The sequence below is a fragment of the Panthera uncia genome, chromosome F2 (genome assembly GCF_023721935.1).
Source record: "Panthera uncia isolate 11264 chromosome F2, Puncia_PCG_1.0, whole genome shotgun sequence".
Lineage (NCBI taxonomy): Eukaryota > Metazoa > Chordata > Mammalia > Carnivora > Felidae > Panthera > Panthera uncia.
In genome coordinates, this window is record NC_064812.1 from 1,716,405 (window position 1) to 1,730,078 (window position 13,674).

Here is a 13,674-nt window from a genome sequence, read left to right on the forward strand (position 1 = left end):
ACGGGAGAGCGAGTCGCGGGAGCGCGGGGCGCCGGGCCCTGGCCCCGCGCCCGGAGAGCGCCCCGCCCGCCGCGCCCCCAGCGCCGGAGCCGAGCCGAGCCGGAGCCGAGCCCGAGCCGGACCCGGAGCCCGAGCCGGAACCGGAGCCCGAGCCGGAGCCGGAGCCGGAGCAGGAGCCGGAGCCCGAGCCGGAGCCGAGCCCGAGCCGAGCCGGGGGCGGCGGGCGGGGCGGGGGCGCGCCGGGAGGGGTGCCGGGGCCGCCCCCGCTACTCCGCCCCCGGAGCCCGGCGCGGCGCTGGTGACCTTGGGACCGCCCCCGCCCCCGCATCCACCTCCGCCGGGCTGGTCGCCCCCCGGTGTGCGCCGCCCGAGGCCTGGGACAGAACAGCCTTCCCCGCTGTCTAGAGGCCCCTCGTTGCGCCTTGCCATTTAAACACGGGGACTGAAGGACTCTGCGCACCGGTCGCTGTGGATGCGAGTCCCCCACCCTTCAAGGCCGGCCCGCGGGTCCGGGAACTTAGGAGCCTCCGGCCGGCACACCTGGTCCTGGGCTGGGCCTGCCTTCCCTCTGCCTGCCGGCTGCCCAGCAGAAGGCGCCCATGGGGCGCGGGCCCCGGGTTGGGGAAGGGGGCTCCGGGAGGCCTGAGGGGGCCAGACTGCAACTCGGCACTTGAGGCCCCACAAAGCTGCGCGTGCCCTGCCTCTGAAGCCGGAGCCGCAAAAGGCCTGCCCTCTCCCCAAGTAACTCGGGCCCGTGCCTGCCCCCAGGACTTTTGGCGAACATTCTAGGTCTCCGCAGCGCAGCGAGGGTCTTCCCAAGGCCCGCCCCGGAGTCCCGCTTCAGATTCACTTCCTCGGAGCCGGAAAAGAGCCACCGAATGCCTCCAGAACCTTCCACTCGCCTGCTTCCCCCCCACCAGCCAGCTCTCCTGTGTGCGGGGCAGGCTGGGGGCCGAGCCGCTCCCTGCCCAGTGCTCCCCACAGGAACCCTGACCACGCGCGCGTGCACGCACGGACACTCACACACACCCCCCGAGTGCCACTCTGCTAGCTGTGTCCTAGCTGTGTCACCTCGGGAAGGTTCCCGTCCTCAGCCCTAGCTCGCTCCCTCAGCTCTAAAACCGGGGGGCAGGACAGCCCAGAGGGTGAACACTCTTGAGGCGCCCGGCACAGGGCTGGCGTCTGCAGGGGTGCTCAGGCTCCGGAGCTGCAGGTACCGGAGAGCCCAGAGTCTGTGGAATTGGAGATGTTACACAACCCCCTTCCAGAGCTTCAGGCCCAGGGGAGAAGGGATATATACTCGGAGCTGGGCCGGAAGCCAGGGCCTGGGCCTTTGTCTGTTCTCCTCCCTGGGGGGTCGGGGAGGACACGCCCCCTTTGTACCCCGGAGGAAAACTGAGGCCGGAGGGGGCTAGGCCCAGGAGCCAGCCCTAGGCTCTGCGGGCTGCATTGCCCCGGGAGTGCCCCCCACCCCCAACCCTGTGCTCCAGCCAGGCTGCTCAGTCTCTGAGTTCAGTGAGAAAAGAGGACGCCCCCAAGGGTTGGGGCCCTCCATAAAATAAACGCAGGAGTAGCCAGAGTAGCCATTAGCCCCGGGGGAGCGTGGTGGGGGGTGGGGGTGGGGCAAAAATCAAAGCCTACTGAGGCTACGCCAGACACCTCTCCTCTTCCTTCCTCCCGAGAGGGAAAGACCCCTCACCGCAAACGAGAACTGACGACGCACGATGGAAGGAATGCCAAGGGAGTCCCGGGGCTCCCAGTGACACCCCAGGTCCAGCCTGGTCCTCCCCACACCATTGGCCAGAGGTTTGTCAGGGCCTCGCTGGGGTGCCCTGGTGCACCCCACACCCCCCCCTGCATCCCCCAGCACCGCGCAGGACCAGGGCTGCGGGGCGCGAGGCCCTGGCTGACCCCAGCCTCTGTTCCTGCCGTCTGTCCCCGCTCCTAGCAGGAGCGGCCTGTTCTCACGCCCGGGGCTGCGTGCGTAGCTACAGCCTTGCAAGCGCCAGCCACTGACCAGACCCCGAGACGGCCGACGGCACAGGCAACGCGCTCCGAGAGAGAGTCCTGCAGGCCGTTCCTGTCTGGAGACGGAGCCCGACTGCTTGTCCGTGACATTAGCCCGGCAGCTGTTCGGAAGAGCAGGCGTCTGTGGCCGGCCTCCCGAGCTCGGGTCACGGCTGTGCTTCTCACGATTCAGGCCCGGACACGGCCTCTGCTCTCGTGCACTGAGCAGAGTCGGGCAGGGGGGTGGGGGTGGGGGAGAGACCTGGAACCCGGCTCTCTGCCTGGGAGGACCAGGCGGGGACAGCTCCCTGAGGCCTGGGGTGAGAGGAGTCGGGCTGGCTGGGGCCGGCAGCCTGGCAGGTTCCCAGCCGGTGCTGGAGAGTCTGCAGGGCGCCAGGCTGATGATAGCTGCAGGCCACCTCCTGGGAGAATGGCCTCGAAGGGCTCCTGATGAGGACGCTAATTAGCTTATCAGCCTCTCAGAGGAGGGGGTGAGGGGCCGCTGCCCACTTTGCCTGCCCGGCAGCCTCGGGCCACGGAGGGCACAAGAAAACACCCACGCCCGCTTCAGAGAGCCTCCCTTCGGGCTGCCAGTCCAGGAGGCCGGCAGCTGGTGGCGGATCCGGAAGGCGCCGGACCTGGAACCAGGGGGCCGGCTCATCCAGACCCCGCAGGGCCACGGGGCACGCTCCCTCGGCTGCGCCTCTCCCCGGCTCCGGCAGGCCCCCGTGGCCTGTATCAGGCTTGGGCTCCTGACATGCAGCACAGGGACAGGGACCGTCTTCCGGCTCCCTCTCACACATGGATAATAACCGCGCCCTGTGCGTTTTATTTTAAGCTTTGCAGTAACCCTCAGCTCCGCTGTGTAGATATAGAAGCTGAAGCCCAGAGTAGAGAGAGAGGTGGCCCGCCCAAGGCCCCAGCCCAGGCCAGGGAAAGAGGTTGCTCCGATGGTCAGCCAAGCCTGCCGTGCTGCCCTTCACACCAGCCAAGGACTGACATCGAGCAAGACAGGTGGCTGGGTGGCCCCTGACCCGAGCACCCCATCGGCATCCTAGGCACCCCCCGACCTGGGAAAGGCCAGGGAGTTCTCGGCCCTTCTGGCGGCAAAACCTCTAGGAGGCATCTTCTTATACCTCAACATCTGGGAGCTCTTGCCACACGTGACCGGAATCCTTCCTGCCTCGGGGACACCTGTTCCCATCTCTGCAACACGGGCAGGTCATTGCTTCCTCCTGCACACAGCGACCGCACTGGGAGACCGTTTGCTGCCTCTTGTCTGAGCTTCAGAAACTCGGAATACTGGGTCATGGAGCCAACCCCCCACCTCCCTGAGCCCAGGCCTGAGGAATCTGGGTCACTGACACCTGCCCCTCCCCTCACCAGGCCCAGGGTGACAGAAGGAGCTGGGGCAGTGGCACCTCCCAGGACCAGGAGGGCAGGGGGGTCCAGGGGTTAGAGCAGGAGCCCCTCCCTGCCTGGCTCGAGGGGGTCGCTGGGCCCCTCGGATCGGGGCTCCCCTAAAACGGCTCTGTCTCCTCCATCAGACCAGGGCTCCCAGGGCAGAGCCACGCCTCCCTCGTCGCACCACCGACGTGCTGCGAGGCCAGGCCGGTTCTGCCCCTATGGCCCCCACGGCCACCACGGCTACCATGGCCATCGTGGCCACGGCCAGCTCCCAGCCCCCGCAGCCAGGCCGTCCCTGACCCACAGCTTCCATCTTCGGGGACCTTCTCCCATCACACACTCCACACTGCTCACGGCTTCGGGGTCCTGTTCGGCCTCCTCCTCTGGGAGGGCAGGCCCAGGCCCAGCCGCTCGGCGTCGGCACGCAGTGGGGGTGGGACGGCCCTCTGCCCCTCTAAGCTCCCGCTGCCCGAGGTCAGCCTCCAGGCCCCGCCGCCTCCCTCCCACACCTGCAGCCGGCCACTCAGCAGACCCCACTGGCCTGCTTGTAAGAGGCACCAAAGTCTGACCGCCGCTCGCCGCCCCCCGAGGCACCACCCTGGCGGGACCCCCACTGAATCTCCCGGCCACTGTGGCCGCTGCCCCCCCCCCGTGCCAGCGCCCCGTCGTCCTCTGCTCAAGCTCCCCCAACCCCCTCCTCCCTCAAGGACCCCCACCCTCCCAGAGCTGACCCAGCACTCTGACCCTCCAGGGCTCCCCTCTGGCCACTTCTGGGCGCTGGACCCCAGCTCCCAGTGCAAACCCCCACCTCGTTTCATGCTTAGTTCGGTGGGGGGCCACCACCTCGTCCCTGCGTCCCACGCCAGAGCGCCTCAGAGAAGACAGGCTGTCTCCCATCCGCCACAGGCCTGGTCCCCAGCCTGGCTCAGGCAGCACCCCCAAGGCACCTCCCCGGGGCCCCAGGGTGGGTGGGAGCCCAAGGGGTGTCAGAGACCCTGGGAGGAGGCTCAGCCTGTGGCCCCTGGCCAGTGCCCAGCCCACGAGGGGGGAATGGGGCAGCCAAGGCCGGTCCCCCCTTGGGCAGATCCCATCCCGGCCACTCGGAGCTGAGGTGCCCTCCTGTGAAGTGGGCACAGATCCTCACCCAGCACCCTGTTCGGGGAGACACAGGGACACACGGCCCACAGGCCTGGCGCTCTCATGGTATATCAGGGGACGGTGATGGGGAGGGTGTGCCGGGAGCCCCCACCCCCACCCCCGTCCACTGCTCCAACCAGGGCATTCGCTGCTGGTTCATGATGCCTCCTGCCAGCCCACGAAGCAGCTCTGTTACAGGACTGTGCCCAGCAGGGTCCCCTGGGGTTTGATGGGCTAATTCGCACCAGAGTGTAAATGACTCACAGGTGTCCTCCCACACAACAGGAAGAAGGGAAGAAGCCAGAGTGGCACAGCGCAGCCGGATGGGGCAACAGGGAGCAGGCAGGTGGGGGCTCCTAGGGGCTCCTCAAGGCTTCTCAGCCTGGCCTCGGAGGTCCTCAACAGCCAGGCCTCGACTTGTGCTCCCCAAACCGACTATGCCAGGCCCAGGCCCTGCTAAAGGACGCCTCACCCATCAGGAGGCCCACCTCCCACCTCTGCCTCTTGACTTTTGAGCCATAGATCAAGGCTCTTGCTGAGTCTCCTCCTCCAGGGAGCCTGCTGGGATAGCCTATGAATTCCTGAGCATTGTGCCTGACCCCTCCTTCGGGTCCTGCCCTGCTTCTGTGCTGAGACTCCCCTCCTGGGTCCTACCTCACCCAGCAACCAGAGCTCATCATGACTCCCAAGCCCCCTGGGCCCGGCAGGAACCGCTGATGACCCAGAACACAGAGAACACAGCTGCCCTCTCCTGCTTCCAGGCCTTGGTTGTGGCCGGTGCCTCTGATCACATGTCCTCCCGTCCCCTGGCTGACTCACTTGATCCTCCAGGAGTCCCCAGAGCCCCTGCTGCCTCTGGGAGGTCTCCATGAGCGCCCCCGCCCCTTCCGTGCCCAGCCCCTGTCTGCTGCCAGCTTGTGGGAACCAGCAGGGTTGGCTGAATCTGCTGCCCCGGGGCTTGGCCCACATCAGCCCCATCCTGTCTTGGTTCAGGGCCTGGGAACAACACCCGTGGTCCTGAGGGGACCCCGGTGTCTGTGACCCGTAGACCCAGGGGGATGGACACCCGCCTGACCTGGGTCTTGCTAAGTGAGCCGCCAGGCCCTCAGGCCCGTGCTCCTGCCTGTGGGGCCGCCTCTCCTGGTGCTGACAGCGTCTGGGCCTCATGGCTACAGCACCCGTGGCCGCTCTGGTTCCTCACGACGCCTGGTGCCGGCCTCCCCGCTCCCTCCTGGCGCAGCGGGCCCGCCTGCCCCGGAAACGCGGCTCTCCCCACGGTCTGGACTCTCGTCCTCACCCCCTCCACCCACCCAGGCGACCAGGGTCCCTGGAGAGGCCGGGGTCCCCAGCCCTGCAAGAAAGTGATCGGGCCTCAGAGGCCAGGCTCCCGCCGACCCCGTTCCCCTCCCTGGCCCCTCCCAGGTCGGAGACCGCCACCCTAGAGGTCCTACCTGAGCCTGTCGCTTCCCTCAGAACTTTCCCTGGTGCTCATCCAGCCAAGCCGTCCATCGTGTCACCTGCCCCTGCCAACCGAGGGGCCACTGCCCTGACACCCAGCCCCGCTCATGCTCCAACCACGGGCTCCTTCGCTGGTCATTCGGGAAGCGTCTCCCCGGCCTGTGTGTGCGGGCCCTGAGCTGAGTGTCCCCTGACTGCGACAGATCCCAAACCCGGCCACCCGCCGCAGCCAGCCCCAGTCACCTTCAAGATGCCCTCACCGCTGCCCCCACCCTACCAGCAACATCGCCACGTCACCGCCACGTCGCCGCCACGCTATTTCCAGCCACGCCGTCCACGTGCATGGGGCTGCCACCGCCGTGGGGCACAAGAATGACGCCATCACACGGCCACCGGGGCCATTGCCACCGCCAGCAGCAGCATCGAAGCCGTGGATGCCACCGTATCTGTCCCCTCCGCGACAGCGTCAGTCCCGCCACACCCACGACCGCCGGCCGTCCAGCCCCCGCGGCCACCGTCACCACCCGCCGCCCACAGCCGCACCACCAAGAGCGCACTCGTCACCACCACGGTCACCGCGCGGCTGTGCCCGCACGGTCCCCGGTGTCACCTCCACCGTTAGCATCACCATCACGCCCGCCATCACCGCCTCAGAACCAGCCGCACGACTAGCACCAAGAGGGACGCTGGCTCGCCACCCCCGTCACCGACACGCAACGGCGTCTCCTCGGCACCCGCCGCATCCGGGGCGCTGCGGAGGCGGAACCCTCACGTCCCGCCAGCCAGGACAGAGCGTGCGAAGGCGGCCAACCCCGGGCCCCACGCCGTCGCCGTGGCCTGCCCCTGACCCCACCTTCCAGGGAATCACCTGACTCCCAAAGGCCCGTGATTCAGGCCACCTCACGGCCATCCCACCACCCCCACTTCTAAGGGCCTCTGCAGCGAGGCATAGAAGGGAGGGCGGACAGCCACGGCCCCTGGCCGACCACCTGGGAGTCCTTCCCGGGCCTGCTCCACATGTGGCCGGCCCACGGGCAGGCGAGCAGGCAGTCACCGCCCCCCAGGGCCACCAGCAGGGGCATGAGGCCGGGGCCCCCCGGGAAGTGGGACTAAGACCTTTCTGCCACAGAAAACGAACAGTCGCGCCCCGGAAGAGGGAAGCAAGTGTCTCACGGGAGGAAGGTCACCTCCCAAGTCCACCCCATGGCACGGACGCCTGCCTCAGTTCCTTTGCACGTGCTGCACCGGGGCCCAGAGAGCCTCTGCCACCCGCCTCCGGGTTTTGCGCCCAGCCCAGGAGCCCCCTACCGGGAAGCCTGTCCCCCACCGGTTTGGCCCCTCGCCCCGGCCCCCCCCCGAGGGCACGTGCTGTCCCCACAGGGCACCGTGCCAGCTAGTGACACAAGCCCCCTGGAGTAGGCTAAGGATGGCACCTACTCACCGGTTATTTCCCGGCCCCACAATCCGTGCTCGACACACATCACCTCGCTTCAGAGCTGTAGCAACCCGTTTACAGATGTGGAAACTGAGGCTCAAGGAGATGAAAGGCTCGTCCACGGCGACCCCATTAGTAAGAAATGGGGCCGAGATTTGAGTCCAAGCTGCGGCAGATCAGACGCCTGCCCCCTGCCCCCCGTTAGCTGCTGTGTCGTGGTAGGACCCTGGTGGGCACCCCAGACACGTGGGCGTGGGCAGGGATGGATGCCCACGCAGGGCAGCCGGTGGTGTGGGTGGGCCTGGGAGGCCGTGGAGAGCGGGGCTCCCAGGAGGAGGAAGGAGACTGGGCTCCAGCGGGGGGCGGCAGGATGGGGTCTGGGCAGCGGGCAGCCCCCAACCCTGACCCCTCCTCCGGGGAGAATGATGCGGGGCCACAGGGCTAGTGGGGTGAGCCTCACTGTGAATGCGGTCTCGGCAGGGCACGCGTGGAGGGACAGAGGGACGGATGAACGGAGCCCCGCTAGGAGCACCCTAGAGCAACTGTGTGCTCGTCAGGCCCAGGCCCTCCCCAGAGCCCCCTGCTCTGTACCCACACGCACCCCTTCCTGCGCTGGCCCCACAAGGCAGCTCCCCTTTCACCCCGAGGCACCCACCCCTCCAGCCCAGGGTCCTAGCGCCAGCACGGCTTCCTGTGGGCCCACCCCCTCCTCCCGGAGGGTGACTCCGGGCCCCTTTTCCTCACTCCCCACCTGCCCCCAAGGCAGGGCCTGGCACGGGCTCACGGAGCAGGGCCTGTGGGGTGGGGGTGCTGAGGGAAACGGCCCCGCCTGGTCCCGGGCCCCTCTTCCAAGGCCTCTGGCTGCTCGGTCACGTGACCAGGGACAGGCAAGGTGGTTGACTCAATCTGCACCCACAGCCGCCCTATCTCCCACCCCTACAGGCCTCCCACCCCAGCCAGCCACATGCCACCCGGTGTGACCCCACTCTACCAGGCAGATCCCGTGAGCCCCGGGGCCTGCCCTCCCTGACTTGCCACCTTGGCCCCCCTCCCCTTCGCTACGCTCACCGGGCCGCCTGCGGGTGTGGAGACGCTAGACGACGGACAAAGGGGGACCCGGTCACAGCTGGACACAGCCAGGCAGGAGGCTCGCGGGCCCTGACCCTTCTTCCAGGAAAGGCCCCCACCCCCAGATGCCCCCTCCATGCCAACGCCCGCGGGTCCTCGAGCACGTGTCTGCCACCCCCACGGTGCCCCCGGCAGGTTCCACCCCTTCCCCTGCGGAAGCCCCTCTCCAGACACGCCTCACCAGCACTGTCACAGGCCGAGCAGCAGCTGGCAGTGCTTTTCCTCGCAGAGAAAGAAAGGAGAGCAGGGGAGGGGGCTGGGGGAGGGGGCGGGCCAGGGGAGGGCTGGGGCCAGGGCCAGCTCTGGGCCTCCACTGGCAGTTTCCACCCTCTGCCGTCGCCTGGGAGGCGCCTGGTGGGGGCTGGGGGCTGGTGGGCGCTCATCTTGTCCATCGCACGGTCAAGGCAACTGAGGCCGGGGCTTGCGTGGCCAGTGTGAGCAGAGCCAGGGATTCCTGAGCTGGAGGGAGGGGCCATCCTGACCAGCCAGCCGTGGCTATTGGACCCCCATAGACCCCCAGTCGTTGGGACAAGCAGGTCCAAGAGGACCCCCAGTGGGGACAACTTGGAGCCGTGTCAAGGGCAAGCTCAGGTCCTTTGACCCTGCCCTCCCGGGAGGGCCCCTCTCACCCCATATGTGAGAGTGGGATGGGGGTGGGCTCACCCGGGTGGATATCCTATTGGGTGGGTGCTACGGGGGCACCTTGATGGCAGGACATTGTCACCGAAGTCAGACCACGCTGGGCAGATTGGATGCAGGAAAGATGTGTTCAGGGAATGAATGAGTGAATGAATGAATGAATGAATGGACAAATTTCCAGTCCCCTGAGGATGAGGGGACCCCCTTCAATGGGGCACATGCCAGCAGCCTCCTCTGTTCACCTCCTGAGGATCCCTGGCAGGGGAAACTCTTGGGCAGCAGAGGAGACCCTGCCCTGGGGCGGGGCCCACATCCTGCAAGGGGAGAGGCAACCAGGAAGCGGGAGCTCGGGGACCCTCGGACTTGCTGCTAACTGGGGTCTGAGCTGGGAAGTGGTGGACAGGAGTGCGGGTGTAGGAAAATGGGCGGGAAGGTCTCTGAGCCTCTCAGAGCAGGCAGCGTTTGAGGCAAAAGCAGAGCTGGGCACAGATGGGCTGAGAGTCCCGGCTGCCCCGAGGGGGGGGCCGTGAGGGGGCCCGTGGGGTGCAGAGCAGTGGCTGGGGCAGCCGGGCTGTAAGCTGGGGTGCAGGACACTGGAGCTGTCGGTGGGCCACGACCTGGGGACCTGTCCGCCCCCTCCAGCTCCCGGCCCTGCAAGGAGACTCAGCAGCCCCTTCGGGAGAGGGCAGGCCCACAGGAGGGCCCCGCCAGCCCCCTACCCCCCAAGAACAAAGTCGGGGGAGACTCAGAGGAGGGAAGGGCACTGGGGAAGGGGCTGGGCAGAGTCCAGGGCTGCGGAGGGTGGGTGGTTTTGCCATCCCCTCCCATCTCCCCCCTGCCTGCCTCCTCTGCTCCCATCAGAAACCAGCCTTCGTGGGAGGAATCCATCTGGGAACCAGCCGCTGACAACGACCCGGGGGCCCTGCCAACTCTCCCTTCCGCTCGCCCCCCCCCCCACCGCGGCCTGCCCCTCACTGCTCTCTCCAAGGAAACCAAGGATGGGCGCAAGGCTCTTAAAGGGACCAGGACACACACAGGTGCAGGGACCCCAGGGAAGGGGCCGGGCCCCGGGGCCTGAGTATCCCTGTGTGGCAGGGCTGGGGAGGGGCAGGGGCTGGGGCTGCAGCACAGACCGGCATGGGCCGAGGGGGGGCCCTCGCTTGTCAGACAGCACCCTGGGTCTGCCTCCCCGGCAGACCGAGAGCTTGTGTGTGCAAACGAGGCACATCGGAAGAGCCTGCAGTGGGGTCAGGCTTTAAGACAGGAGCCCCACGGAGCGTGCAGGACGCCGGCCTCTCGGCCAGCCTGTCCCAGTGTCCGCTGTGCCGGCTCAGGTGGCAGAGAGTAAGGGTGCCAAGAGCCACTGCACGAGGGAACCCCCAACCCGGTGGGATTCCCAGAGCCTCCACGGCCAATGTGAGCGTGAGTCCCGGAGCTGGGGGCGCGGTGGGGGTGGCCCCCGGCCCTTCCCGAGGCCCCTGCGTGGCAGGCCCCCAGCAGACACCCCCAAACGCTGGCGTCGCAGGAGGAGCCCTCTCGGAGAGCCCCTGCCCCTGGCCGGCACGCTGGGCCTCAGCGTACCACAAGCAGGTCAGGGCAAAGCCCACGTGCTCCGAGGATCCCACCAGCTCTGACTCTCCCGCTCTAAGTCAGCGACGGCCGAGGAGGACAGCGGCAGCTGGCTCAGGAGCACAGGCCCCAGGTCCCAGGAGGTGCTCCGGGCCTTCGCGAGCCCCCATCACCCCCCGGCCCGCCCATCCCGCGCTCATCGGAGTCCTGAACGGAGCTCTGCGAGAACCCCTCTCTCTCCCTAACACCCCCGCTCCGCAGGCCCTCGCTGCTGCCGGGGCCGGGCCGGCGGAGGGCTGCGGGGGACGGCCCCGAGCCACGCTGCCGGCTGAGGTCCCGGAGTGGGCGATCGGGGTCTCTGGCGGGGAGGGCGGGATTCGGCCACGTGACTGGGGCTGCTGGGGCAAGGGGGACTCCAGGGGTCGGTCAGGGCCCATGTTTACAGAGACGTCAGGCGTGGGCGTCGAGCCTTCGTGTGGAAGTGTGTGTAGCTGGGGGCGAGGCACGTGGAGCGTCTGTACTGTGGGTGGAACCCTCTGACTCATTTTTTCTAAGACAAGCGAGTCACATGGTCAACTGTCGCATGTGTCTGGAGGAGGCGGTGGCCCTGCAAGCACATGACACACGTTTTGTTATATGTGCACAGGCATGAGTGATTTCAGATAAGACGCAGGGGCAGGGCTCAGAGCGACCAGGGTCAGGGCTCAGCACACGAGCAGGGTCAGGGCTCAGAGGGTGACCGGAATCAGGGCCCGGAGTGTGACCAGGGCTCAGGGCTCAGAGTGTGACCAGGGTCAGGGCTCAGAGGGTGACCAGGGGTCAGGGTTCAGAATGACCAGGGTTAGGGCTCAGAGTGACCAGGGTCAGGGCTCAGCATGTGAGCAGGGTCAGGGCTCGGAGTGTGACCAGGGTCAAGGCTCAGAGTGACCAGGGTCAGGGCTCAGAGTGTGACCAGGGTCAAGGCTCAGTGTTTGATGAAAGTCAGGGCTCAGCAGGTGACCCGTGTTAAGGCTCCATCTGTGATCAGGGCCGGGCTCAGTCTTGGATCAAGAAATCACTCTCTCTCAGCTGTGGCCACTGGCTCCCTCTCCCCCAGGCCCCCACCCACAATCCTGCAGATGCCTGGCACTCTTTCTCATCCCGCCTGCACACACAGGTCCACGCCGGCACAGACTCAATTCCTGGGCACACGGGTGGAAGCGGACCGGGGCCCCTGCCCCTGGACCCTGTTTCAGGTCACCTAGGAAAACCTGGGCTCTCGCGAGCCCACTCACGTGGTGAGGAGCCGCCCACCCGACATGGAAGGAGAAGGTGTCCGGGGCAGAGCAGAGGGGGACCCGGGGGACAGAGCCAGCTCCCTCCAACCCCCACCCCCCAGCCTCTGACCCTCCCCCGTGGGCCCCGGCTGCCCAGTCCTGGATCAGACGCCTCAGCTCCCCACCCCGAGCCTTCAGCTGAGTCACGGGCCTCTAGGAGGCTCGGCTTCCTCAGAGGTGACAGGCACCGTCACCCAGGGCTCCCAGGGCCGTGCCCAGGACCAAACAGGGAGCCGTGTGCAAATGCTGTCCTTGGGGCCCTGGGCCCCCGGGCACAGATGTGATCCCAAGCATCCAGAGGTGACCAGGGATGGGTGGGGCATGTTGGAGCAGTGGGCAGGCACCCCCACAGCTGAAGGAGGAGGGGCAGGTGGAGTTCACGGCCAGAGGTGAGAAGTGGGGACCTGGCCACAGTGCTCTCCCTGCTCCCACCCAGCTCCTACCCGTGAGCGGGCGGACTCTGGCCACAGGATGGGAAGCCGGGGCTCCGGGAGGGGGGGGGTCTGCCCCAGGCCGCACAGCCACACGGTCCTCCTTGGCTGCACGAGGGCCCCCGGGACAGTGAACTGGACATACTCTGGGCTGGCCTGACCTCCCACAGCCTGCAGTCCAGGAAGGGCGAAGGGGATGAATCCCACCAGTCTGGAAAGTAATTTACTTCCCAGAGCTTAAAACTGTCCAGGGACTGGACGCCAAGGAAGCAATCAGAAATGTGGGTGCAGCTGTCCGAGAGGGTGCGGTGTTTGTCCAGAGAAAGCGGGAGGCCCCTCCAGCGGGGGTCAGTCAGGTGCCCCGGGGGCTGCAGGTGGCCTCTCAACAGCCCCCGGGGAGCAGGCTTCTAGCTGTGGGCAGGGGCCAGGCGCCATGGACTTGAAGTCACAGCACAACCCCGCCGCCTGCAGACATAAGGCTCTGGGGGCTGGGGGGGGGGGTGCGCAGGCCTGTGGGCCCCACCTCAGTCCAGTCAGACACAAGAGGCTGTGCTGCTTGTAAAACTCGAGAAAAGCAGTGGGACAACGACCAGAGCCAGAGTGCCAAGTCGCCAGGGCTACAGGTGACCCAGCCCCCACTCAGGCCTGTCCCCACGCCCCAGGCCCAGGGCAGGAAAGGCCGGTGACGTCTGCGGAGTGGCCCTGCACGCCCCCAGAGCAGAGACCTTGCGTGGCCTGTCCCTTTTGCTAAAATGCCTCTCTCCAGGCACCCACATGCACATGCTGTGTCAGGCCTCTGCTCAAACATCATCTCCTCAGAGAGGCTTCCCCACCTGCCACCAGATCCGTCTGGCTTTGCTCCTTGGCATGTGGCATGACCTGACATTTTCATAGGAATCCATACATTCCTGCTTTGCTGTCCGTCCTTATTGGAGACAGGACAAGAGGACAAGGCTGAGGATACAGCAGTGTCTTTTCCATGGTCAGTAATCACTGGAGGATGGATGGGTGGATAGGTGGATGGATAGGGATAGATAGATGGGGATAGTTGGATGGAGGGATGGATGGATGGATGGATGGTGGATGGATAGATGGATGGATGGATTGATAGGGTGGATGGCTGGCTGGATGGATGGGGATAGATGGG

The 13,674-nt window shown here is 67.0% G+C and overlaps 1 protein-coding gene across 1 annotated transcript in view; it reads right to left on the reverse strand.

The window, feature by feature from the left end:
• The window catches only part of ADGRB1 (adhesion G protein-coupled receptor B1), a 65,231-nt gene that overhangs the window by 30,430 nt on the left and 21,127 nt on the right, over positions 1-13,674 (reverse strand). The window lies entirely within an intron of this gene.